This window comes from Trachemys scripta, chromosome 25 (assembly GCF_013100865.1).
Source record: "Trachemys scripta elegans isolate TJP31775 chromosome 25, CAS_Tse_1.0, whole genome shotgun sequence".
In the NCBI taxonomy this organism is placed as follows: Eukaryota; Metazoa; Chordata; order Testudines; family Emydidae; genus Trachemys; species Trachemys scripta.
The window spans coordinates 1,921,833-1,947,365 of record NC_048322.1 but is presented as its reverse complement, the minus strand read 5'-3'; the positions used below and the strand labels follow the sequence as shown (position 1 = coordinate 1,947,365).

Sequence of the window (25,533 nt, the reverse complement as noted above, 5' to 3'; positions counted from 1 at the left end):
GCTGTCTACTGGGGTGGAATGGGAAGGTGTACGGAGCCTCCCCCCCCCCCGCGTTCTTACACGTCTGGGTGAGGAGGATACGGAACATGGGGAGGGGGGAGGGTGGAACAGGGGCTGAAGCGGCAGTCTGTTTTCCAGCAGCCGTTCCTGAACCTCCACCAGACGCCGGAGCAGCCCCAGCGTTGCATCCTTCATCCTCTGGTCTTCCTGCCGCCATCTCTCATCTCGATCGTCTCTCCTCTCCTCACGTTGGTCCCTCCTGTCCTCACGTTCACTGACTTCTTTCCTATACTTTGAAACTGTTTCCTTCCACTCATTCACATGAGCTCTGTCACTCCTGCTGGATTGCATAATTTCAGAAAACATGTCCTCCCGCGTCTTCTTCTTACGACGCCTTATCTGTGATAACCTTCGGGATGGAGGAGGGAGGCTTGCGGAATTTGCAGCTGCTGTAGGGAGGGGAAAAAAGAGAGAATTGTTTTAAAAGCTACATTTTGCAGAACAATGCTTATACTCTTTCACGGTGACCAACACTGTTCACATTACATAGCACATGTGATTTCTGTGCAAGGTCGCATTTTGCCTCTTAATGCTGAGTGCCTGTGACTTTGCTGCTAGAGATCAATCACAGGTCTGGGCAACAGAGGTTCACGTTCCAGCAACAGAATTCGGCTTGCATGCGGCCATGGTAAGCTTCAGCGCCGTCCGTGCTTTCCAACATACCAAGCATAGCTTGTAGAGTGCTGCAGAAGCCTGGCCAATCTCAGCCAGTTGGGTGGGGGGCAGTGTGGTGGTGCTTGTCTGGGCCCCTTCAGGCAAGTAGAGTGCTGCGGTTTTTCTGTTAACATTCAGCAGCACCAGAAAACAAACTAACCCTGCAGGAAGATCCCTGCAGGCACCAAACTACCCACCCCCCCCCCGGCCGCCCCCCCCCCCCTCCATGAATTCTCTGGGATGATCACGGTACCCTCCCCCCACCGCGTGGCTGGTAACAGGGAAGATCCCTGCTAGCCAAACGCGAAAAACTCAGGGCCAATTTCCCATCTGCGCTTGGCTAACTGCAGGGAAGGATTTATTTTCAGACACAGGCAAACAGCCCAGTAGGAACGGCCACCTCTGTCCCCTTAATTAAGTTCCCGTATTTCAACCAGGTTACCAGGAGTGATATCACTCTCCTGAGGATTACACAACAAGATAAAGAACGGATGTTGCTTGAATGCCAGCAAACACCGGGACCATACGCTGCCAGGCTTTGTCAGGCAATGATACCAGATTACTTGCTGCAAGCATGGCGTGGTCAAGTGTCCTACCATGGAGGAGGGAATAAAGATGCACTGCCCAGAAACCTTCTGGCAAGGCTTTCGGAGTACCTCCAGGAGAGCTTCATTGAGATGTCCCTGGAGGATTTCCGCTCTATCCCCATACACGTTAACAGACTTTTCCAGTAGCTACAGACTTTTCCAGTAGCTGAACTGACCGCGAATGCAAAGTCAGGCAAAGTAATCATTAAAAACCGTTTGCTTTTAAAACAAGTTTTATATTTTAAAAGGTAAACTCACCTGAGGTCCCTTCCATGGGGTCAGAGTCTTGGGTACTGGCTTGGGAGGCTTGGGAGGGTACTTCAGTCAGGGTGATAAAAAGATCCTGGCTGTTGGGGAGAAGGGAGTGCTGTGTGCTCTCTGCAAGCTCATCCTCCTCCTCCTCCTCCTCCTCTACCCCATCGGCAGAATCCTCAGGCGTCGAGACTATCCCCGACCCAGAATCCACAAACACAGGTGGGGTAGTGGTGGCAGCCCCCCCTAGAATTGCATGCAGCTCGGCGTAGTAGCGGCATGTCCGCGGCTCTGACCCGGAGCCTCCTTTGTTTTTTGATAGGCTTGTCTGAGCTCCTTGACCTTCACGTGGCACTGCTCAGAGTCCCTATTGTGGCCTCTCTCCATCATGCCCTTGGAGATTTTTTCAAAAGTTTTTGCATTTCGTCTTTTAGAACGAAGTTCTGCAAGCACTGAATCCTCTCCCCATACAGCGATCAGATCCAGTACCTCCCTCACGGTCCATGCTGGTGCTCTTTTTCGATTATCAGCCTGCATGGTTACCTGTGCTGATGAGGTATCTGTGGTCACCTGTGCTCTCCACGCTGGGCAAACAGGAAATGAAGTTCAAATATTCGCGGGGCTTTTCCTGTCTACCTGGCCAGTGCATCCGAGTTCGGATTGCTGTCCAGAGCGGTCACAATGATGCACTGTGGGATAGCTCCCGGAGGCCAATACCATCGAATTGCGGCCACACTAACCCTAATTCGAATTGCTAAAATCGATTTTGGCGCTACTCCGCTCAGGTGGAGTACAGAAATCGATTTAAAGGGCCCTTTACATCGAATTAAATGGCGTCGTTATGTGGACGGTTACAGGGTTAATTCGAATTAAAGCTGATAAATCCGAATTAAAGTCGTAGTGTAGACCAGGCCTGAATTCTAGTAGCTTCTTAATTGGCTCTAGGTGTCCTAATTAGCCTGCCTGCCATAATTTGTTCCAGCAATGTCCTGATTTTTCTGGAACAGGGCATTATCTTACACAGGAAAAAGGGACCTGCTTAATCTGGGGCTAATATATCTACCTTCTATCACGCTCCTCTAGCCCGACCCTGTCACAAGATGTAGGCGAAAGAGAGAGAGCATGGCAAAATGTCTCTTCCTTTTATCATGTCCTTTCTTTCCTCTTGGCTTTGCCCCCCCCCCCTTCGGAGTCAGGTGAGCATTACCTCATCGCAGTCCCAAACTGACCAAAGGAAGGTGGTTTTCATAGATTCATAGATTCTAGGACTGGAAAGGACCTCGAGAGGTCATCGAGACCAGTCCCCTGCCCGCACAGCAGGACCAAATACTGTCTAGACCATCCCTGATAGACATTTATCTAAGATACTCTTAAATATCTCCAGAGATGGAGATTCCACAACCTCCCTAGGCAATTTATTCTAGTGTTTAACCACCCTGACAGTTAGGAACTTTTTCCTAATGTCCAACCCTTGCTGCAGTTTAAGACCATTGTTTCTTGTTCTATCATTAGAGGCTAAGGTGAACAAGTTTTCTCCCTCCTCCTTATAGAATCATAGAATATCAGGGTTGGAAGGGACCTCACGAGGTCATCTAGTCCAACCCCCTGCTCAAAGCAGGACCAATCCCCAACTAAATCATCCCAGCCAGGGCTTTGTCAAGCCTGACCTTAAAACCCTCTAAGGAAGGCGATTACACCACCTCCCTAGGTAACCCATTCCAGTGCTTCTCCACCCTCTTAGTGAAATAGTATTTCCTAATATCCAACCTAAACCTTCCCCAATCACATCTGCAGTTGATGTCACCAATGGTGCCAGAGGATTGAACTGGACACCTCTGAAGACATTCATTCTGCTTATCCACCACTCTAGTGAAAGTGCAAACTATCCTAACTTGAACTATAACCCTGAGCCACTCAGTGCTGCATAGGCCTCATTGTCAGACTGGCAAAAGGAGTCACATTGTAGGGGGAAATTTTCCTGTGTTGTGCAATATCCCTATAGTACCATCTTCCCCATAATGCCATCTTGGATTTCTGTAAAAACCATTTGGAATCCATGTTTGATATCCTTCTTCCTCACCCCCTGTTGTGTTTTGGCGCCCTTTTCATCTAAGGGCGGGAAACTGGTAGTTTGTCCAGAGACTGGGCAGTATATAAGGCTTTGGTCTCCAGTCAGGAGGGGCTGCCCATCTGGGAGGTGGCAAGTGCTGCTGGGTGCTGCTGCTGCCCTTGAAGCGTAGGCCTAGGACCACACTAAGGCTTGGCGGGAGGCTACACACCTGCACTCAAGAACGAGCCATCATCTGCCGTGCTGATCCCTCGCATACCTCCACCCACGCTGATACAGGGAAGAAGATGACACCCTTTTAGATACCTGAAAACTGCTATCATGTCCCCTCTCAGTCTTCTCTTTTCCAAACTAAACAAATCCAATTCCTTCAGCCGTCCTTCATAGATCATGTTCTCAAGCTCTTTAATCATTCTTGTTGCTCTTCTCTGTACCCTTTCCAATTTCTCCACATCTTTCTTGAAATGCGATGCCCAGAACTAGACACAATACTCCAGCTGAGGCCTAACCAGAGCAGAGTAGAGCAGAAGAATGACTTCTCGTGTCTTGGTCACAACACACCTATTAATACATCCCAGAACATGTTTGCTTTTTTTTGCAACGGCATCACACTGTTGAGTCATATTTAGCTTGTCGTCCACTATAACCCCTAGATCCCTGTCTGCCGTACTCCTTCCTAGACAGTCTCTTCCCATTCTGTATGTATGAAACTGATTTTTTCTTCCTAAGTGGAGCACTTTCATTTGTCTTTGTTAAACTTCATCTTGTTTAACTCAGACCAATTTGTCCAGATCATTTTGAATTATGACCCTGTCCTCCAAAGCAGTTGAAATCCCTCCCTGTTTGGTATCATCCGCAAACTTAATAAGAGTACTTTCTATGCCAATATCTAAGTCGTTAATGAAGATATTGAAAAGAGCCGGTCCCCAAACAGACCCCTGTGGAACCCCACTCGTTATGCCTTTCCAGCAGGATTGGGAACCATTAATAACAACTCTCTGAGTATGGTTATCCAGACAGTTATGCCACACCATATCTAAATTGTATTTGCCTAGTTTATCGGTAAGAATATCATGCGAGACCGTATCAAATGCCTTACTAAAGTCTAGGTATACCACATCCATAGCGTCTCCCTTATCCACAAGATTCGTTATCCTATCGAAGAAAGCTATCAGATTGGTTTGACATGAATTGTTCTTTTCAAATCCATGATGGCTGTTCCCTATCACCTTACCACCTTCCAAGTCTTTGCAGATGATTTCCTTAATTACATGCTCCATTATCTTCCCTGGCACAGAAGTTAAACTAAGTGGTCTGTAGTTTCCTGGGTTGTTTTTATAGATGGGCACTATATTTGCCCTTTTCCAGTCTTCTGGAATCTCTCCCGTCTCCCATGATTTTCCAAAGATAATAGCTAGAGGCTCAGATACCTCCTCTATTAGCTCCTTGAATATTCTAGGATGCATTTAATCAGGTCTTGGTGAATTGCAGGCAGTTAACTTTTCTAAGTGATTTTTAACTTGTTCTTTTTGTATTTTATCTGCTAAACCTACCCCTTCCCATTAGCATTCACTATGTTAGGCATTCCTTCAGACTTCTCCGTGAAGACCGAAACAAAGAAGTCATTAAGCATCTCTGCCATTTCCAAGTTCCCTGTTACTGTTTCTCCCTCTTCACTAAGCAGTGGGCCTACCCTGTCTTTGGTCTTCCTCTTGCATCTAATATATTTATAAAAAGTCTTCTACCTGCTCTTCCCCCCCCTCTTGGAAAGTGCTAAGTGCCGCCAAACAGCTGTTTGGTGGCAGGAAGCGCCTGGAGGTAGGCAGAGGATGCAGCACGCTGGGAGGGAACGGGGGCAGCGGGTGAGGGGAGCTTGGCGGCAGCAGGAAATAACTCTGTGGGCCACATGTTTGAGACCCCTGGTCTAACAGATTCTTTTGTTGCTGCCTAAACCAGTGTCCATTGTTCCTGTGAGGCTGAGCTGGGTTTGTCCCATCCATGCCATGACGAAGTGTGAACTGCCTCTCTGTTCTTGGAGAGTTTTTGCCTGGGCTTGTTTTAAGCCATGAGGATACATTTTCAGCCTCATAACTATATACATTAAATTGTAACCTACAACCTTACTATAATATTACAGTAACAATTACTATAACAACCATGCTCAGTGCATTATGAGCTTCCGAACACACCCAACATGACAAACTTTGCATTGGATACCACACAATCATTTTATAAAGATGAAGATGGGGGTGCCCCCGTGAGGTACAGAGCATCACACATCCCAAAACCATTCCTCTAATCCCCTTCCCAAACCTCCTGTGAAAACAGAACAGCCAAAAAGGTGCTATCCCTGTAATTCACCTGAGGAATAAATGCCCTGTTCTTAGAGGAAGCAGACAACAAATGGCCCATGTTAATTCTGCTGTCCTCAACGCAGAAATCTCACAGGTGCCGGACACTTATGGATCTTATCATCTTGGTTTTGTGGGATTACCCTCTGCAGAACATGACATGGAGCACATAAAGGTTTTCAAGATTCATGGCAAGGGAAACTTACGATGGGAGACTACAGGTGCAGAAATTTCTGTGGTTAAGCAGAGTGTAATTCAAGAAGATAACACTGCCAGTACTTTTATTAGTAGGTTAAAGGATTCTTGTGCCTTTGACCCAAAGGCACATAGAAACATATGGTTTTAAAATCTATTGCAATTGACATGCTTATTGGAAATGATTTTTTCAGTGTAGCTCAGGCTGTTATGGTGTATACCCGCAGCAAAAGGAAATATGATGCTGGGACCCCATAGTGAAACAGTACAGTCCCATGAACTGCTGAACTAATGGGAGAGAACATTCTTCCAGGTGTGGGGGAGGTGGAGACCACTTCCTGCACTACAGCTGAAGGCACCACTACTTCAGGAAGGGAGGGGGATAAAGTGCCTGTCAGTGAGAAAACTGTCCAGGCTGTTAGCTGTGAGCACTTTGCAGCTGAACAGGCGTCATATACTGCTGTAGAGCGCACCATTGAAGGAAATTGATAAAACTCTATTTGACTTAAATAGGCAGTTGAATCAGACCTCTTTGTTCAATTCACCAACAGCTTGTGTGACAAAACCAGCTTGAGAATTTCAGCTGGAGAACCAAGAATTGCTTTTGAATTTTTTTTTTTTTTGCATTTGTACTGTAACTTGCGTGTACATGAAAATTAAAAGCGTCAAGTCTGTTCTGCTTTCAGACAGAACATTTGTATAGCTCACGACAAATGTGATACATTAGTTAAGCTCAATCTATTTTTTATTTTTGTTTTACTCCTTTGAGGTTAATATGTGCTTAACTCTGAGCAATATTGTATTTTTTATCGTAAACCTTTTTGTTCTGCCCTTGCCATTCTAGATCTGGCTGAACTGGGCACTGTTTGTGGTCCGTACAGAAGCTGTTCAATTAGCAAAGATAACAGACTAAGTACCGCTTTTATGATTGCGCATGAACTTGTCCATGTGTATGTTTTCTGTAAATACTTTTACATTTAAATAGCCAAAGATATATGCTAAGTGGAATTGATACACAGCTGAGCCTAAGAAATGAGTGTACTCGGGTAGGAGGTGCAAGGACAAGGAGGCGAAACAGCAGGCAACATCATAACACCCAGTGGTAGCAGCATGGCGTGGCAAAGAGAAAGCCCAGCCCAGGGGAGCACAGAATGGGTGGGAGGGTGTGTCAGAGAAAGTCATAGGCGCTGATTCCGTGGTTGCTCCAGGGCTGGAGCACCCACGGGGAAAAAATTGGTGGATGCTCTGCACCCACCGGCAGCTCCCCTCCCTTGCCTCCCAGCCCAGCTCACTTCTGCCTCTGCCATCTCTCCTGAGCATGCCACTGCATTCTGCTTCTCCCCCCTCCCTCCCAGCGCTTGTGCCGTGAAAGAGCTGTTTTGCGCAGCACCCGCTGGGAGGGGGAAGGAGGAGGAATGCAGCACAATTGGGGAAGAGGTGGGGTCAGGGCGGGGATTTGGGGAGGGGGTCCAATAGGGCCAGGGAGGGGCCGGAGTTGGGGGGAGCGGGGGAGGCACAAGCACCCACCGGCACCAAGGAAAGTTAGCCCCTGTGGAGAGAGTTCCCAGCTGTGGGCAGCAATTGAGTAGAGGAGAAAAGGATGCTTCCCTTCCCATCCCCCTGCCCAAATCAAACGAACACGTATCCCCTCCTGCACTGTTGTTTTCTCTCAGGCCTAGCTCGCCTCTAAAGCAGAGGGTGGGAGTCCGTAGGGTGTCTCCAAGCAGATCCAAGGTCTCCACAGCCTATGGAGCTGGCACATTTTATGGTGTAGTGCATGCGCCGCTCACCGTGCACGCACTCACGCTCGTCATGAGGCTGTGATGATGGAAGAGCTAAGAGTAAATATGGGCAAACCTCTCGTCTTCTGCCACCTAACCTCGCGTTCCTCAGAACAGACCCTACCATGGCGGCTAACTTTACTGAAGTCAATGGAGTAGTTACGCCAGAGGATTAATTTAGCTTAGTGTGATTGGCATTCGACTGAGACAGCTTCCACCAAGGCAGTGCTCATGTGGATGAGCATGACCATCTATGAACCTAGGATTCCCAATGCCCCCACATCCCCTTGAGCCCCCAGTTGATCGTTGAAGGTAGGGAAGAAAAAGATGGGCTTAGATCACGTAGTCCTTTGTCTTGCAAGTGCAGTCTGTGTCATCTATCCGATGGCTACATCACCAATTAAAATAATGTACTGTGTTTTAGATTAGAGACTTTAGAGGTGGGATTGGTGAGTTCTAATGAACAGCTCATTCGCTGCTTAAAATGTTTTTCATGTGGGCAGTGTATATTTAAGTGCAGTTGTATTTTTTTAATTTGATATCCTGACAGAAAACCCCAAGGTTTGGCCTTCCCCACCCCTAACTTGAAGCAGCTTATTTCACAAACTTCATCCAAAGGAGGTGGTCCTGAACCAGAGTGCCTCTGTGTGGGAGGCAGAGGGAAGAATTGGCTCACTGGTCAAAATCTTAATGGAAATAGAAACTCATCAGCCTTCAAATTTCGGATCACATCAAGTCATTTCCCCTCTTCCACTTCAAATAGCAAAGCAGCTTAAGATGTTCTGTCTCTGTGACATTTTTGCATCATTCTCCAATTAAGCATGTGCTGCAAATCTCACATGGGTTTATGTTGATATTGATTCTTGATGGCATTCTGTAAACCTACCAGATAAAATATAAGTTCAACCCTGGTGTGACTCCATTTAGTTAGTCATTGAGTACAGAAGCTGTTTTAAAGGATAGGTTACAAACCATAGTTAATAGTTCCGCAATTTCACATTTGAGTTCTTTCAGAACTCTTGGGTGAATGCCATCTTGTCCTGATGATTTGTTACTGTGAAGTTTATCAATTAATTCCAAAATCTCCTCTAACGGCACTTCAATTTGTGACAATTCCTTGGATTTGTCACCCACAAAGGACGGCTCAGGTTTGGGAATCTCCCTAATATCCTCAGCCGTGAAGACTGAAGCAAATAATTCATTTAGTTTCCCCACAATGATTTTAGCGTCTTTAAGTGCTCCTTTTGTATCGCGATCATCCATGGGCCCCACTGATTGTTTATCGGGCATCCTTTTTCTTATGTACTTAAAAAACATTTTGTTATTACCTTTTGAGTTTTTGGCTAGCTGTTCCTCAAACTCCTTTTTGGAGTCTGAAGAACACAGTCACACTCTACTATGAGAGGAAAGCCTGTCAGTACCTGTCAGTAAAAATGAAAGATAAAAAGTAGGACAAGGATGGCTGAAATGATGAGGGGTTGGAACTCTCCAGTTCTTGTAGTGTTTGTACAGTAGGAGCAGTAGCTGTAGTCAAGAAACCAAGTGATTGGGCAGCTGGCTCAGCATTCGCCACTGCTGGGTTTTCTCAAGTATAGGGAGATGGAAAAGGTTGCCATAGCCTGTCACTGATGACATGACTTCCTTCCCCAGAGGGCATCAATCTTTCTTAGAGCGCTTGTTGACTGGAAAGGTGAAAGACTTCAGCCTGTATCTTGGTCCTTATGGATGACAATTCCAGCACTTAATGGTGCGTCCCCTGAGATCTCTGGGCAAATCAGGGTAAAGGATGCCTGGGATGCCGACAACATGACCCAATGCAGTTGGAATGAGGCAAACTTTGGGTTAACTTTCATTTTGGAAAATTCTTCTCTAATCCAGCAGTTTTCTTAAAGTATCTGTTCATGAAAACCACATTCAGTGTAGATTTGTGAACCCCAAAGATAAAAATGAAAGAAAAGCAAGGCCAGTTTTGAGGCTGTCTCCACACCCTGGCCTAATGGTTCAATGGCTATGCTTTAATATCTGGCCTTTTCAAAAGGAAATGGGTCTGACTACCCATAGAAATGACTGGTTGCAGACGTTTTTAACAAAAAGAACAAAACAAAATAGCTAGTAATGGCCATCATCTTTCTTATAAATATATATGGACATCTCATCATAGAAGTCATGTCTTTCCTTTGCTAAAAAGAACTAGAGGAACTAGGTAACCCGTACACTCTAATCGGGTAAAAGATTACACAACGCTCTACTTGAGTTGCTCTCTTTATGGAAATTGACTTTAGCTTCTAAAAATAAATTCAGTTTGAAATGGAAATAAAAATAAAGTTTATACTGATCTGTATTCTCATATATGATTAGGCTCCCATATTCCATCACTGCAACCTTTGGAGTACGGTTTTATTTCAGAATTCCTTAGTAATAAGAGGTAAAATACCTCAAATACGCTTTTAAGGACTAGCTACTGATTCCTATATTACTAATCAAGAGAGAAATATAATCAGAAATATATTGGAAAGATGGAAGTTATCACATAATTAGTCTCTTGTTCCTTAATAAATAATGCACTGCATGTTTAATTTCATTGTCACTGGTAACAATAACATAATCAAAGATCACACCATCTTATAATATATGTTACTTTCCTCTAATTTAATTTAATACCAATATCCAAGTGAACCCTTCTCTAAGCTTGTGGTTTACACCCATATAGGTGCCTTCCATTTCTGGAAGTTAATTTATCTCTGGTTTTTCTGCCATAAGTGTGGCTGGAAGGGGTCTCACACTATGTGGGAAGGCTTGCAACATGAGAAAAGCCAATTCTATTTTCACACTTTTAATCTTTTCAGGTAGCCGGAGATGGAGCTGTGCTGCAAAGACATAAAACACAAGACCAAAATTAAGAGACTAAAGCATAAAATCAGGACTCAACATTCACATATCCTGCAGTCTGAACTTGAAGCTTGACAGACTCATTCCCTAATGGCTTACCATCACTTACACAGAAGGAAAGTCCTTATTGTTCAACAAGGCAGACAGCGTGGGATCCATGAGGAAGGAGTGTCCTGAGAAAAATAGTTCATACTTCACTTTGGCTCATGAAACTTTGGATTAAGATGGTAAAGGACAATTTCAATCTAACCATGGCATCTTTGGGACTCTACTCAATGTCACTGAACAAGGGAATTGTGTTCTAAACTTGGACCGTAGCTCTCCACAGCTTTCATCTCTGCAGTGAAAACCAACTACTGGGTGCCTGCTGTTTCTACCTGTGTTCTTGCCAAATCCTTGATCTTGATGGGGGCAAATTGACATTTCACCGGAGAAGAATCCTTTACCAAACCTGTAGGATATACAGAATCCCCATTCAGCGATCGTCCCCTAAGGGATGGCTCTGTCTGAACCATGTGTTCCTTCACACCAATTGCCATTCCCCTAGCTCAAAATTTAATATCCCCATTATAAACTTTTTAATTTTACATGCCAGAAGTCTGGTTCCATTTTGGTTTAGGGGGACCCCATCCTTTCTGTATAGGCTCCTCCTTTCCCAAGAGGTTCCCCAGTTCCTAATAAACCTAAAACCCTCCTCCCTACACCATCATAAAACCAAAGAGATTGACATTCTTATGTGCAGCAAGATGAAGGTATTCTAAAGATAGAGAGCCTCCAGCAATCTGCTGTCACAGCAATTGGTTGGCTCAAGAGGACATGCCCAGGCCATTAAACCTGAGCAATATCATGCATTTGAGGCTGAGCCCTATCACTGACAACTTTCTGATAATGTGTGTTGTGGATTTTTCTTACATTCTGCAGGAGTTTCTCTTCTAAGTCTTGCCTTGATACCAACATTTGTCTTAAGAACATGATTTTCAAGTGCTCTCAAATGTACATGTAGATATTGGACTGGTAGCTAATTCAGAGTTTTGAGAGCATTGCTCCGTCGGCTATTGGTGTGGAAAAAAAATCACATCCCTACCTGACACAGCTTGTTGGCAAAAGCTCTAATATACACACGGTTACAGTCGCAAAAAGCATCCATTAAAAAGAAATCAAGGAAATTAAATGCCCATAAACGACATCAAAGTAGAGTTAAGGTTGCCCAATGCTGCCTCATGCCCTACCAGCATGCGTATAGTGGTGAAAGTAAACACCTCTGAAAACCAGGAAATGAAGAACTAAACTAACACTCCACCCCTGCAATGCAACCTTAATTCTGCCCCAACCCCCTAACCCTGGAGCTGACAAATGTCACTAGGAATAGGTCAGTAAAGGTGATGCAAAGGTTAACCAACTACCAAGGGAATTAGCAAATTTTCCATCTGCTGAAGTCTTCAAAGCAGGACTGGATTCCTTTCTGGAAGATGTTTTCATCAAAACAGGAATTATTCAGCTCACTACAATGGTAACTAGATGAAACTGTATGACCGGTTGTGACAATGCGGTTCTGGCGGAACCCAACTGAGAGTGCCAACTCAGGACAAATTGCTCAAATAGGGCAGTTACAGCCCAAGGCTGGGGTTTTTCCACCTCTAAGGCAAACCAAACCAGCCCGACTAGGAGGACTTCGGTCTCACCCCACTGGCTAACCGCAAGTCTCACAAGCAATCTCCTTAGACACTCCAGTTTCCCAGTATTCCCACCAGTGCCACTCGTTATGGGGACAAATGGTTATGAAAACCAATACCCCAGTAAAAGAAAAAGGTTCTCCTGATCCCAAAGGACCAAGCCCCAGACCCAGGTCAATATACAAATCAGATCTTACCCACAAATCACGCTGTTGCCAATCCTTTAGAATCTAAAATCTAAAGGTTTATTCATAAAAGGAAAAAGAGAGCTGAGAGTTAGAATTGGTTAAATGGAATCAATTACATACAGTAATGGCAAAGTTCTTGGTTCAGGCTTGCAGCAGCGATAGAATAAACTGCAGATTCAAATCAAGTCTCTGGAATACATCCCCCGCTGGGATGGGGCCTCAGTCCTTTGTTCAAAGCTTCAGCTTGTAGCAAAGTTCCTCCAGAGGTATGAAGCAGGATTAAAGACAAGATGGAGATGAGGCATCATCCTTATATAGTCTTTTCCAGGTGTAAGAACACCTTTGTTCTTACTGTGGAAAATTACAGCAAAATGAAGTCTGGAGTCACATGGGCAAGTTCCTGCATACTTTGCTGAGTCTCAAGGCATATTTGCCTTCTCTCAATGGGTCCATTGTATAGCTGATGGTCCTTAATGGGCCAGCAAGCAGGCTAGGCAGCGCTAACACCAGTTTGTCTGGGATGTCACCCAGCAGCATAGCATAAGTGTGACATACAGACAGTATAGAGCCAATATTCATAACTTCAACTACAAAATTGGTACACACATATAGACAGCATAATCATAACCAGTAAACCATAACCTTGTCTTAGACACCCCATTTGACCCCCTTTATACAAGATTTGCTTGCCACTACAGGCCCTTGGTTGCAACAATGATCTATATGGTCCCAGATTATATCAATAACGTCACACCTGTATCATAGAAGAGCTCTGACTAGATTTACTGGTAAATAACACTGCTCTACAGCCAAAATGCTTCTGAAATAAATGTAGTCAAACTTTACTAATGCTGGGTCACTGAGAACGAAAATGATGCTTAAAATTGTTGATTGGCTCTAGTTTTCAAGATATGCTATTGGATCAGTATATACGACCCTTGACTTGGGAATGGCGGAGGATAAGTGAGTCATAAAGGGAAAGGCTCTCAATTTAAACCAGAAGCTAGCTAGCAAGGGGAAAATAATTTGCACATGTATATTTGTGTAAAAGGGCATGCAATCTGGACTTCGAGGTGCACAGTGGAAACATGCCCACATTCTGCTACTAGTCAGTGGGAAGCTCTGGTTTTTATATGGTCTCCCAAGCCCTTCCCAACATCTTGTAGAAGATGGGTGAATCAGGAAAAAAAAACATGGATTTGTTTAAATTGCAAGTGAAGAATAACTGAAGTTTTTTTTCACATAAAGACACTTTTCTCTAAGTGGAAATTGAACCCAGGCTGTGCGAGTGAGTGTACCAAATGCTAACCACTAGACCACCAGGGAAGTGATGACATTGTTTTTCTTCTCACTTACGTTACACATTCTTAGGCTACTTTCTGTCCAATTTCTGAAGCTGCTCCTTTGTCCATTCCCTGAGGGGCTAAGAGCAGAGAGTGCAGGAACCCCTGTGCTCAGGGTCACAACCAGAGCCCAACCTAAGCCACTGACACAAAATCAAACTCAGCTTCCTCCAGCAGGATCATAGAGCAACACACAGAAAACCCATGAGGAACAATCCTCCTCCGCCTTCATTTACCCCATTGCAACCCTCTCAGCAGCCTACCTGGAAGCTCTTTCAGGAAGGACACTGAGTTGATAGGAGCTCTGGCATAGAGACCAAGGGAGGGGGTGTTGCTCCCCCTTAGTATGAGCTGATCGCATTCTGACTCCATGTAATAGGGCTCTGAGTCCTATTACATGGAGTCAGAATGCGATCGGCTCATACTAAAGGGGAGCAACACCCCTCCCTTTTCCATCTTGTGAGTTCTGTGTCCTCAGCAAGCAGCCAAAGTGCTGAACCCCCCCGGACCCTTCTGCTGGGAGCATGGTGATTGCACAAAAGCTGCAAGCCCTTTTTCCCCTCTTCTTGTCCTCCTCAGCTTCCCCAGACCTTCCCCACAAATGGTTATATCAGACGATGGAGGGATCTAAGTACCTGCAGGTTTCCCTCACCCACCTCTTAAGGCAAAGAGTGATTCCCTTCTCTGACACTCTTGGGCCCGGTCTTCTTTTGAGTTTTTCCCCAGGGGGACCTGATTCCCTGTGAAAAAATGTATGTGTGGCATGTGGGGAACCAGCTTATCTGCCCCCTCTCTGGGAGCTGAGAAGCTTTTTTTGACTCTCCACCACTAGATGAGTCCAACAGCATCTCCCCCCCTGGTGGGAGAATCCTAAATTCCACCCTCCCACCCTGGTTACTCTGACCAGCTGATGGCGACAGCATGCTAAATCAAGCCCAGCTCTCTGGTCTAGAAAGCAGCATCTAACCAGTCGTATAACCGCTCTGGTTTGCTCACTGGAGATATAACAAACCAGGAAAGAAGGCAAATGTCAGAAAGGGAACCTCAGCTCACAAATAAACACCCACAGGGGTTCTTCTACACTGAGATGGGACAGTGGAATGGCTTCATCTCAGACTAGTTCAGCTGGGAGAGGATGACACTATTAATCCCATAGTTGTGAGTTTAAGCCCCATGTTGGGTGGGAGTAACAGCCCTTAGGTGTCACTCTTTTGCTTAGGCCTGGTCTACACTATGAGTTTAGGTCAAATTTAGCAGCGTTAAATCGAATTAAGCCTGGACACGTCCACACAACGAAGCTCCTTTTTTTGACTTAAAGGGCCCTTTAAACCAGTTTCTTTACTCCACCTCCGACGAAGGGATTAGCGCTGAAATCGGCCTTTGCGGGTCGGATTTGGGGTAGTGTGGATGGAATTCGATGTTATTGGCCTCCGGGAGCTATCCCACAGTGCTTCATTGTGACCGCTCTGGACAGCACTCTCAACTTAGATGCACTGACCAGTTAGACAGGAAAAGCCCAGCGAACTTTTGAATTTCATTTCCTGTCTGCCCAGCATGGAGAGCACAGGTGACCATGCAGAGCTCATCAGCACAGGTAACCATGATGGAGTCCCAGGATCGCAAAAGAGCTCCAGCATGGACCGAACGGGAGGTACGGGATCTGCTCGCCATATGGGGAGACGAATCAGTGCTAGCTGAACTCCGTAGCAGTAAACGAAATGGCAAAATATTAGAAAAAGTGTCAAAGGTCATGAAGGACAGAGGCCATAACAGGGACGCACAGCAGTGCCGCGTGAAAATTAAGGAGCTAAGGCAAGCCTACCACAAAGCCAGAGAGGCAGAGGGAAGGTCCGGGGCAGAGCAGCAAACATGACGCTTCTACACGGAGCTGCATGCCATGCTAGGGGGTGCAGCCACCACTACCCGAACCGTGTGCTTTGACTCCATCAATGGAGAATCACGCAACAGGGAAGCGGGTTTGGGGTACGAGGAAGATGATGATGAAGACAATGAAGAAGCAAGGAAGCGGAGAAACCAGTTTCCCCAACAGCCAGGATATGTTTATCACCCTGGACCTGGAACCAGTAACCCCCAAACTCACCCAAGGCGTGCTCCAGACCCTGAGGGCACACAAGGGACCTCTGGTGCGTGTACCTTTGTAAATATTACACATGGTTTAAAAGCAAGCGTGTTTAATGATTAATGATTCATTTGCCCTGGCAATCGCGGCCAGTACAGCTACTGGAAAAGTCTGTTAACGTGTATGGAGATGGAGCGGAAATCCTTCAGGGACATCTCCAGAAAGCTCTCTTTCATGTACTCCCAAAGCCTTTGCAAAAGGTTTCTGGGGACGGCTGCTTTATCCCGTCTGCCATGATAGGACACTTTACCACGCCAGGCCAGTAGCATGTAGTCTGGAATCATTGCATAACAAAGCATGGCAGTGTATGGTCCCGGTGTTTGCTGGCGTGCAGACAACATCCATTCCTTATCTCTCTTTGTTATCCTCAGGAGAGTGATATCATTCACGGTCACCTGGTTGAAATGGGGTGATTTTACTAAGGGGACATTCAGAGGTGCCCATTCCTGCTCGACTGAACAGAAATGTTCCCCGCTGTTAGCCATGTGGTGGTGGGGAGGAGTGACGTGATCATCCCAGAGAATTGGGTGTGGGAGGGTGTAGTTGGGTTTGTGCTGCATGTTAACTCAGAAACCGCAGCCCCTCCCTTTTACATTTCAAACCCATTTTAAATGGCCAACCCAACGGGTGCTTGGTATGGGAAATGAGGACGCTGCTGTTTGAAACCATTCCCACATGTTATGAAGGTTAAAAAAGCCAAAAGACTGTGGCCTACCATGGTTGCCTGCAAGCCGAAATCTGTTGCCTGGCACTGCGTGAGTGATCTCTCACACCAAACTGGCAGGCCCTCAATATAAGAAGAAAAATGCGACCTTGTAACGAAAGCACATGTGCTGTGTAATGTGAACAGCAAAATTTAATGTGGAAGAGTGTACCCATTGTTCTCTAAAATGTGTCTTTTTAACCACCTCTCCCTTCTCCTCCACCAGCTGCAACTGTTTCTCCTTTGCAGAGGCTAGTGAAGATTAGGAGGAGAAAATGACGGACTCGGGATGATATGTTCTCGGAGCTTCAGATGTCCTCCCACGCTGACAGAGCACAGCAGAATGCGTGGAGCCAGTCAATGTCAGAGTGCAAAAAAGCACAATATGAACGAGAGGAGAGGTGGCGGGCTGAATCGCTGGCTGAAGAGAGCAAGTGGCGGGCTGAAGAGGATAGGTGGCGTCAGCTTGCTAACAGAAGGCAAGAGTTGATGCTCCGGCTGCTGTAGCATCAAACTGATATGCTCCAGTGTATGGTTGAGCTGCAGGAAAGGCAGCAGGAGCAGAGACCGCCACTACAGCCCCTGTGTAACCAATAGCCCTCCTCTCCAAGTTCCATAGCCTCCTCACCCAGACGCCCAAGAATGCGGTGGGGGGGCTTCCGGCCACCCAGCCACTCCACCCCAGAGGATTGCCCAAGCATCAGAAGGCTGGCCTTCAATAAGTGTTAAAGTTTTAAACTGCAGTGTGTCCTTTTCCTTCCCTCCTCCCCCACCCCTCCAAGGCTACCTTGGCAGTTATCCCCCTAGTTGTGTGATGAATTAATAAAGAATGCATGAATGTGAAGTAACAATGACTTTATTGCCTCTGCAAGCGGTGCTTGAAGGGGGGAGGGGAGAGTGGTTAGAACTGGCGGGGGGGGGTGAGAGAAGAGTTCATTTTGCCTTATGATGCCCTCATTTGCATTGTGCTGAATTGTAGGGCTTTGCACTCCTACGTATTGCCACTTTTTGCTGGGGAATGTCATTTCATGCTGAATTGTTAGATGTTATATATAAGGAGAAACAAACAGAAGTTTCACACCGTAGCCTGGCTAGTCACAAGACTGGTTTTCAAAGCTTCTCTGATGCGCACCGCGCCGTGCTGTACTCTTCTAACCACCCTGGTGTCTGGCTGCACGTAATCAGCGGCCAGGCGATTTGCCTCAACCTCCCACCCCGCCATAAATGTCTCCCACTTACTCTCACAGATATTGTGGAGTGTACAGCAAGTAGCAATAAGAATGGGGATATTGGTTTTGCTGAGGTCTATCCAAGTCTGTAAACTGTGCCAGCACGCTTTTAAACGTCCAAATGCACATTCTACCACCATTCGGCACTTGCTCAGCCTATAGCTGAACAGGTCCTGACTACTGTCCAGGCTGCCTGTGTACGGCTTCATGAGCCATGGCATTAAGGGGTAGGCTGGGTCCCCAAGGATAACTATAGGCATTTCAACATCCCCAACGGTTATTTTCTGGTCCGGGAAGAAAGTCCCTTCCTCCAGCTTTTGAAACAGACCAGCGTCCCTGAAGACACGAGCATCATGTACCTTTCCCGGCCATCCCACATTGATGTTAGTGAAACGTCCCTTGTGATCCACTAGGGCTTCCAGCAGCATTGAAAAGTACCCCTTGTGGTTTATGTACTCGGTGGCGTTGTGCTCCGGTGACAAGATAGGGATATGGATTCTGTCTATCGCCCCACCGCAGTTTGGGAATCCCATTGCAGCAAAGCCATACACTGTGACCTGCACATTTCCCAGAATCACTACCCTTGATATCAGCAGGTATCAGCTACTTGAATCACAAGAACCCCCACAGTAGATTTGCCCACTCCAAATTGATTCCCGACTGTCTGGTGTTGCAAGCTTCCACAGGGCTATCGCCACTTGCTTCTCAACTGTGAGGGCTGCTCTCGTCCCGGTATTCTGACACTTCAGGGCAGGGGAAAGCAAGTCACAAAGTTCCATGAAAGTACCCTTATGCATGCGAAAGTTTCGCAGCCACTGGGAATCGTCCCACACCTGCAACACTATGCAGTCCCACCAGTCTGTGCATTTCCCAGGCCCAGAATCGGTGTTCCACGCCATGAACCTCCCCCAGTAACACCATGATTTGCACATTGCTGGGGCCTGTACTTTGTGAGAGGTCTATGTCCATGTCAATTTCCTCATCACTCTCGTCGCTGCGCTGCAATCGCCTCTTCGCTTGGTTTTGCTTTGGCATATTCTGGCTCTGCATATACTCCAGGATAATGTGCATGGTGTTCATAGTGCTCATAATTGCCGCGGTGATCTGAACGGGCTTCATGATCCCAGTGCTATGGTGTCTGGGCTGAAAAAAGGCACAAAACTATTGTCTGACGGAGGGAGGGAGGGGCGAGTGATGACATGGCTTATAGGGAATTAAAATCAACAAAGGTGGCTGTGCATCAGGGAGAAACACAAACAACTGTCACACAGAATGGCCCCCCCAAAGATTGAACTCAAAACCCTGGGTTTATCAGGCCGTTGATTTCACGGAGGGTGGGGGAAGCAAATTAATACTGAACAAATCTGGTCCATCTATCTTTTACATCTTAAGCTGGCAGCAGACGGTGCAGCATGACTGATAGCCATCAGCATCTTCTGGGTGCTTGGCAGATGATGTTGTATTATGACTGCTAGCCATCATCGTCCAGACGGTTCAATAGGACTGCCGGCAGGACTGAGTCTCCAGGAGACAAAACATGTCTGCCCAGGTGCCTCTGACCAAACTTACTGAGGAATACGACGACGATGGATACCAGTTGTAATACACCATCTACTGCCAAAAGGCAAGGAGCTGCTGCTGTGTAGCAATGCAGTACCACGTCTGCCGGCACCCAGATGACATATGGTGACGGTGAGCTGAGCGGGCTCCATGCTTGCTGTGGTATGTTGTCTGCACAGATAACCCAGGTAAAAAGGTGCGAATCGATTGTCTGCTGTTACTCTGATGGAAGGGGAGGGGCCTGACGACATGTACCCAGAACCCCCCACGATACTGTTTTTGCATCATCAGGCATTGGGATCTCAACCCAGAATTCCAATGGGCAGCGGAGACTGCGGGAACTGTGGGATAGCTACCCACAGTGCAACGCTCCGGAAGTCGATGCTAGCCTCGGTACTGTGGATGCGGTCCGCTGACTTAATGCACTTAGAGCATTTTATGTGGGGACACACACAATCGACTGTATAAAACTGATTTCTATTAAAACCGGCTTCTATAAATTTGACCTAATTTTGTAGTGTAGACATACCCTTACAGTCAGAGCCCAAAATGAAATAAACTCTCTGTCCTCTTTACAATCTTAGGCAGGTAATGTCTCTTCCTCTCTCTGAGCTTCAATAAAACATGAAGAGAGAACAAACAGACATTTGCATCCTCTAATGAGAGTTGAGAAAGGATTTTCTCCTCTTTCATTCTACCCCAGGCTAGAGAGGGGATAATAACCATTTAACGGATGATTGCAGAGAGAAAAGTTTGGTCATTATAAATAGGACAATATCAGTTGTTCTCCATGTCCACTGACGGTAGGACAAGAAGTAATGGGCTTAATCTGCAGCCAGGGAGGTTCCCGTTAGATATTGGGAAAAGCTTTCTAACTCTAAGGGTAGTTAAGCTCTGGAATAGGCTCCCAAGGGTGTCTGTGGAGTCTCTGTCCTTAGAGGTTTTTAAGAACAGGTTGAACAAACCTCTGACAAGGATAGTCTGCATATACTTGCTCCCATAGACAATCTGCTCTGGCTCTAGCTCCCACCTTGTGCTCTGTGCCTGGGCCAACCACTGAGGGCACTTGACCCCACATGACCCCCCGACGCATCATCTCTGCTTGGCCCTGCCTCAGCAGAGAGGGCTGGACTTGATGACCTCTCTAGGTCCCTTGCAGCCATACATCTCTATAATACAATAGAAAAAACAACAAAAGTGAAAATACCACAATATAACATCTAACAATTCAGCATGAAATGACATTCCCCAGCAAAAAGTGGCAATACGTAGGAGTGCAAAGCCCTACAATTCAGCACAATGCAAATGAGGGCATCATAAGGCAAAATGACACACTGCAAAAGAGTTCAGCTCAAACTAACACAACACAAGGCAGTGCAAAAATGATACAACACGAAACAATGCATCAGAGTGCAAAGTGACACTATGCAAAACAGCGAGTCAGGACCAAGTATCCCTAGGCCAGACCTGACAGATGTTTGCATAACCCCTTAAAATCCTCCAATGAAGGAGATTCTGCAACTTCCCATTGAGGCCTCTGCCATGCAATCGACAAAACATGGCTTGTGGTTAAGGGCCAGGCAATGATTCATAAAATATGGATTCAGTTCCCAGTTTGGCCCCATTATTCTCTGTGCAAACATGGACAAATTACATCACACCTTTGGGCCTCAGTTTCCCCATCTGTAAAATGGGACCCACCCTCCCACACTTCATCTATTTTGTCAGTGAGCTGTTGGCAGCAAGGACTCTCTCTCTCACTATGAGTTGTACAACACCTGGCAGAATCAGGCCTCCCACCCTCAATCGGGGTCTCTGCAGTGCCCGGCACAATAATCTGAGAGCCCAATGATGATACAAAAAAACTCCCCCTTCATTTATTTGTTTTTAAAAGGCCATTTATAGCCTTTGAGTTCAGGCAGGAAACATGACCCAAGAGTCTGAGGAAAAAGAAAAAAAGAAATAACATTACCCCCAAAGGTAGCATTTTGAAACATTTAAACATCTCATAGTTTTTAAGCTGCCCTCTGAATTTTTGAGTCCAGACTCCTAGTTATTGAGTGTTAGGAGCTGCATAAATCAAGTGTATTGTAGTTAATAACCACCTGCCCAGTTCCTGCTATGGGAGATGTTTCTCACCTGACCTCCCTTCAGGGTCAGGTGAGGGATTTGCAGTGTGGTAGGGGGCTCTGGGATGAGCCTGGGGTAGTGGGTTGGGGTGCAGGAGGGGTTGAGGACTGAAAGTTCTGGGAGCGAGTTTGGGAGCAGGACTGGGCTCCAGGCTGGGGCAGAGTGTTGGGGTGCAGGAGGGTATGCAGGATGTGGGCTCTGGGAGGGGGGTCAGGGCTGCGGCTTGGGGTGCAGGAGTTTGGGGTGCTAGCTCTGGCAGGGGTTCAGGGCTGATTTGGGTGCTGGCTCTGGGAGGGGGCTCAGGGCTGGGGCTTGGGGTGCTGGCTCCAGGAAAGGGCTCAGGGCTGGGGCAAGGGGTGCGGCCTCCCACCAAGCAGCACTTACCTCTGGTGGCTCCCGGTTGGCGGTAGAGCGTGGCTGATGCTAAGACAGGCGCCCTACTTAACCTGGCCCCACACTCCTCCCAGAAGGGGCCAACGTGCCCTTGTAGCCCCTGGGCAGGGGATGGGGGCATGTGGCTCCATTTCATCCCCCATGCAACCTCCAATATGCAAGATCATAGAATCATAGGACTGTAAGAGACCTTGAGAGGTCATCTAGTCCAGCCCCCTGTACTCATAAGTATAATCTAGACCATCCTTGACAGCAACAGGGGGTCCTGTGGCACCTTTGAGACTAACAGAAGTATAGGGAGCATAAGCTTTCGTGGGTAAGAACCTCACTTCTTCAGATGCAAGTCTGCAAGTCTGCATCTGAAGAAGTGAGGTTCTTACCCACGAAAGCTTATGCTCCCAATACTTCTGTTAGTCTCAAAGGTGCCACAGGACCCTCTGTTGCTTTTTACAGATTCGGACTAACACGGCTACCCCNAGGAAGGAGACACATTATCCTTAATCTGAGGATAGGACAAGAAGCAATGGGTTTAAATTGCAGCAAGGGTGGTTTAGGTTGGACATTAGGAAAAACTTCCTAACTGTCAGGGTGTTTAAGCACTGGAGTAAATTTCTCAGGAGGTTGTGGAATCTCTGTCAGTGGAGGTTTTTAAGAGCAGGTTAGACAAACACCAGTCAAGGGTGTCAAGTATCAGAGGGGTAGCCGTGTTAGTCTGAATCTGTAAAAAGCAACAGAGGGTCCTGTGGCACCTTTGAGACTAACAGAAGTATAGGGAGCATAAGCTTTCGTGGGTAAGAACCTCACTTCTTCAGATGCAAGTCTGCAAGTTCTTGCATCTGAAGAAGTGAGGTTCTTACCCACGAAAGCTTATGCTCCCTATACTTCTGTTAGTCTCAAAGGTGCCACAGGACCCTCTGTTGCTTTTTACAGATTCAGACTAACACGGCTACCCCTCTGATACTTGACACCCTTGACTGGTGTTTGTCTAACCTGCTCTTAAAAACCTCCACTGACAGAGATTCCACAACCTCCTGAGAAATTTACTCCAGTGCTTAAACACCCTGACAGTTAGGAAGTTTTTCCTAATGTCCAACCTAAACCACCCTTGCTGCAATTTAAACCCATTGCTTCTTGTCCTATCCTCAGATTAAGGATAATGTGTCTCCTTCCTCCTTGTAACAACCTTTTATGTACTTGAAAACTATCATGTCCCCTCCCAGTGATCTCTTCTCCAGACTAAACACACCCATTTTTTTTTCAATCTTTCCTCATAGTTCACATTTTGTAGACCTTTAATCATTTTTGTTGCTCTTCTCTAGACTTTCTCCAATTTGTCCACATCTTTCCTGAAATGTGGTGTGCAGAACAGGACATAATACTTCAGCCGAGGCCTAATTAGCATGGATTCCCTCCAGAAAAGAAGGGCTGCAATTAAAAACCGAGGGAACACCTCAAACCTGAAAAGATTTTTAAAAAATCAATATATGATAATTATACAGGAAAGAGCAAAATCTGAAATTTGATAGCTGTGATTAATGATTAAAAAGAAAAGGATGCAAATATGAGCAATTTGAGATCCACTCTCACAAATTAGAGGAAATGCTAAGTAGGCAGGTGGCATGGCCCCCAGTGACCCCAGCACCCGGAGTGCCGGGTGGGTGGGTAGTGCAGCTCCCTGTGGCTCCAGTGCCCAGAGCACTGGCTCCCACACCATGAGTGCCGGGCAGGCATCGTAGCCCCCAGCGCCCAGAGCACCAGAGGCACGGACCCCAGCATCTACAGCACTCTGTGTCACGAGTACTGGCCCCTACCACCTGGAGTCCTGAGCCACAGGACAACCCCCACTAGCCCCATTGGTCTGACGCAGGATGGCCATTCTTCTGTTCTCAGAAAGTGTGTGAGGGGCATTGTGGGTCCAGATGGGAATGTAGGAGAGGGAGAGGGAATGGGGGCAGGTCTTGGGGCATTTGAGCTGCAGCAGGAATCATACAGGTGAAGGTTTGGAGTGCACAGGATGGGGTGGAGCTGGATGGGGAATGAGTCTGGGGTCCCAACTCCCAGTAATGTCCCGAGCTCCCCAAGTCCCACTGACAGCTGAGCTCTTTCTGCCCATTAAAGCCAGGAGAGAAATTGGGTGGTGGGTGAGTTTGTTTCCCAAATGACTGACAGAGCCAAGCAAGGAGCAAAGAAATGTTTCCTTCAGTCACTAGGTCTCACTCCCCTTTTCTGATAATGAGCAATGGTAAGAGAAGAAGAGGTTAAAACATCTGCGAAGTGGTGGCTAGGTTTGGATGACAAGTTTAAAACCATCACAGCGCCCTCTACTGTGACACTAACACTATCAGATTCTGACCTTTCACTGACACATCATTAATAAAGGTTTCCCTGAAGTATGTTGCTATGATTATTTCAATGGCTCCTACACCGATACCTGCTGCCCCTTCTGGCTGGTTAACTGCACTATTTGGAACCTGCACCTCAAATTACACCCTTCCTGGGAGCAAGATTCAAACTGCCCAGGGAAACCCCATTCGGTTTCAAGTGCAACACAGGCAGGGAGGTGAGGGAACAGCACAGAAGTGCTTCTTCTTTGTCACAGGGAGTGGGGTCTAGTGGGTTAGAGTGGGGGTCTGGGAGCCAGGACTCCTGGGTTGTATTCCTGGCTGTGGGAGGAGAGAAGGGCTTAGTAGGTTAGAGTAGGAGGGGCTGGGAGTCAACGAGAAAAGCTGGGCATGAGCAAAGCAGAAGGGCAAAAGGAGAACCTGGAGATGATGGGGATTCAATCCAGGGCCTTATATATGAAAAAATGTGCTCTACCATGGAGCTACAATCCCACACAGGCCATGGCTGTTAGGCGTTACATTCAGAGTCCTCCTGTTTCCAGAGCATCCAGTGGCCTATAGTCCTAGAAGATTAGGGTTGGAAGAGACCTCGGGAGGTCATCTAGTCCAGCTCCCCACTCAAGGCAGGACCAACCCCAACTAAATCATCCCAGCCAGGGCTTTGTCAAGCCAGGTCTTAAAAACCTCTAAGGATGGAGATTCCACCACCATTCCAGAGTTTCACCACCCTCCTAGTGAAATAGTGTTTCCTAATATCCAACCTAGACCTCCCCCACTGCAACTTGAAACCATTACTTCTTGTTCTGTCATCTGCCACCGAGAACAGCCGAGCTCCATCCTCTTTGGAATCCCCCTTCAGGTAGTTGAAGGCTGCTATCAAATCTCCCCTCACTCTTTTCTTCTGCAGACTAAACAAGCCCAGTTCCCTGAGCCTCTCCTCATAAATCATGTGCCCCAACCCCATAATCATTTTTGTTGTCCTCTGCTGGAATCTC

At 46.7% G+C, this 25,533-nt stretch overlaps 1 protein-coding gene across 1 annotated transcript in view; it reads left to right on the top strand.

The window, feature by feature from the left end:
• Positions 1-25,533, top strand: part of LOC117869999 (zinc finger protein 883-like) — an 80,149-nt gene that overhangs the window by 19,874 nt on the left and 34,742 nt on the right. The window lies entirely within an intron of this gene.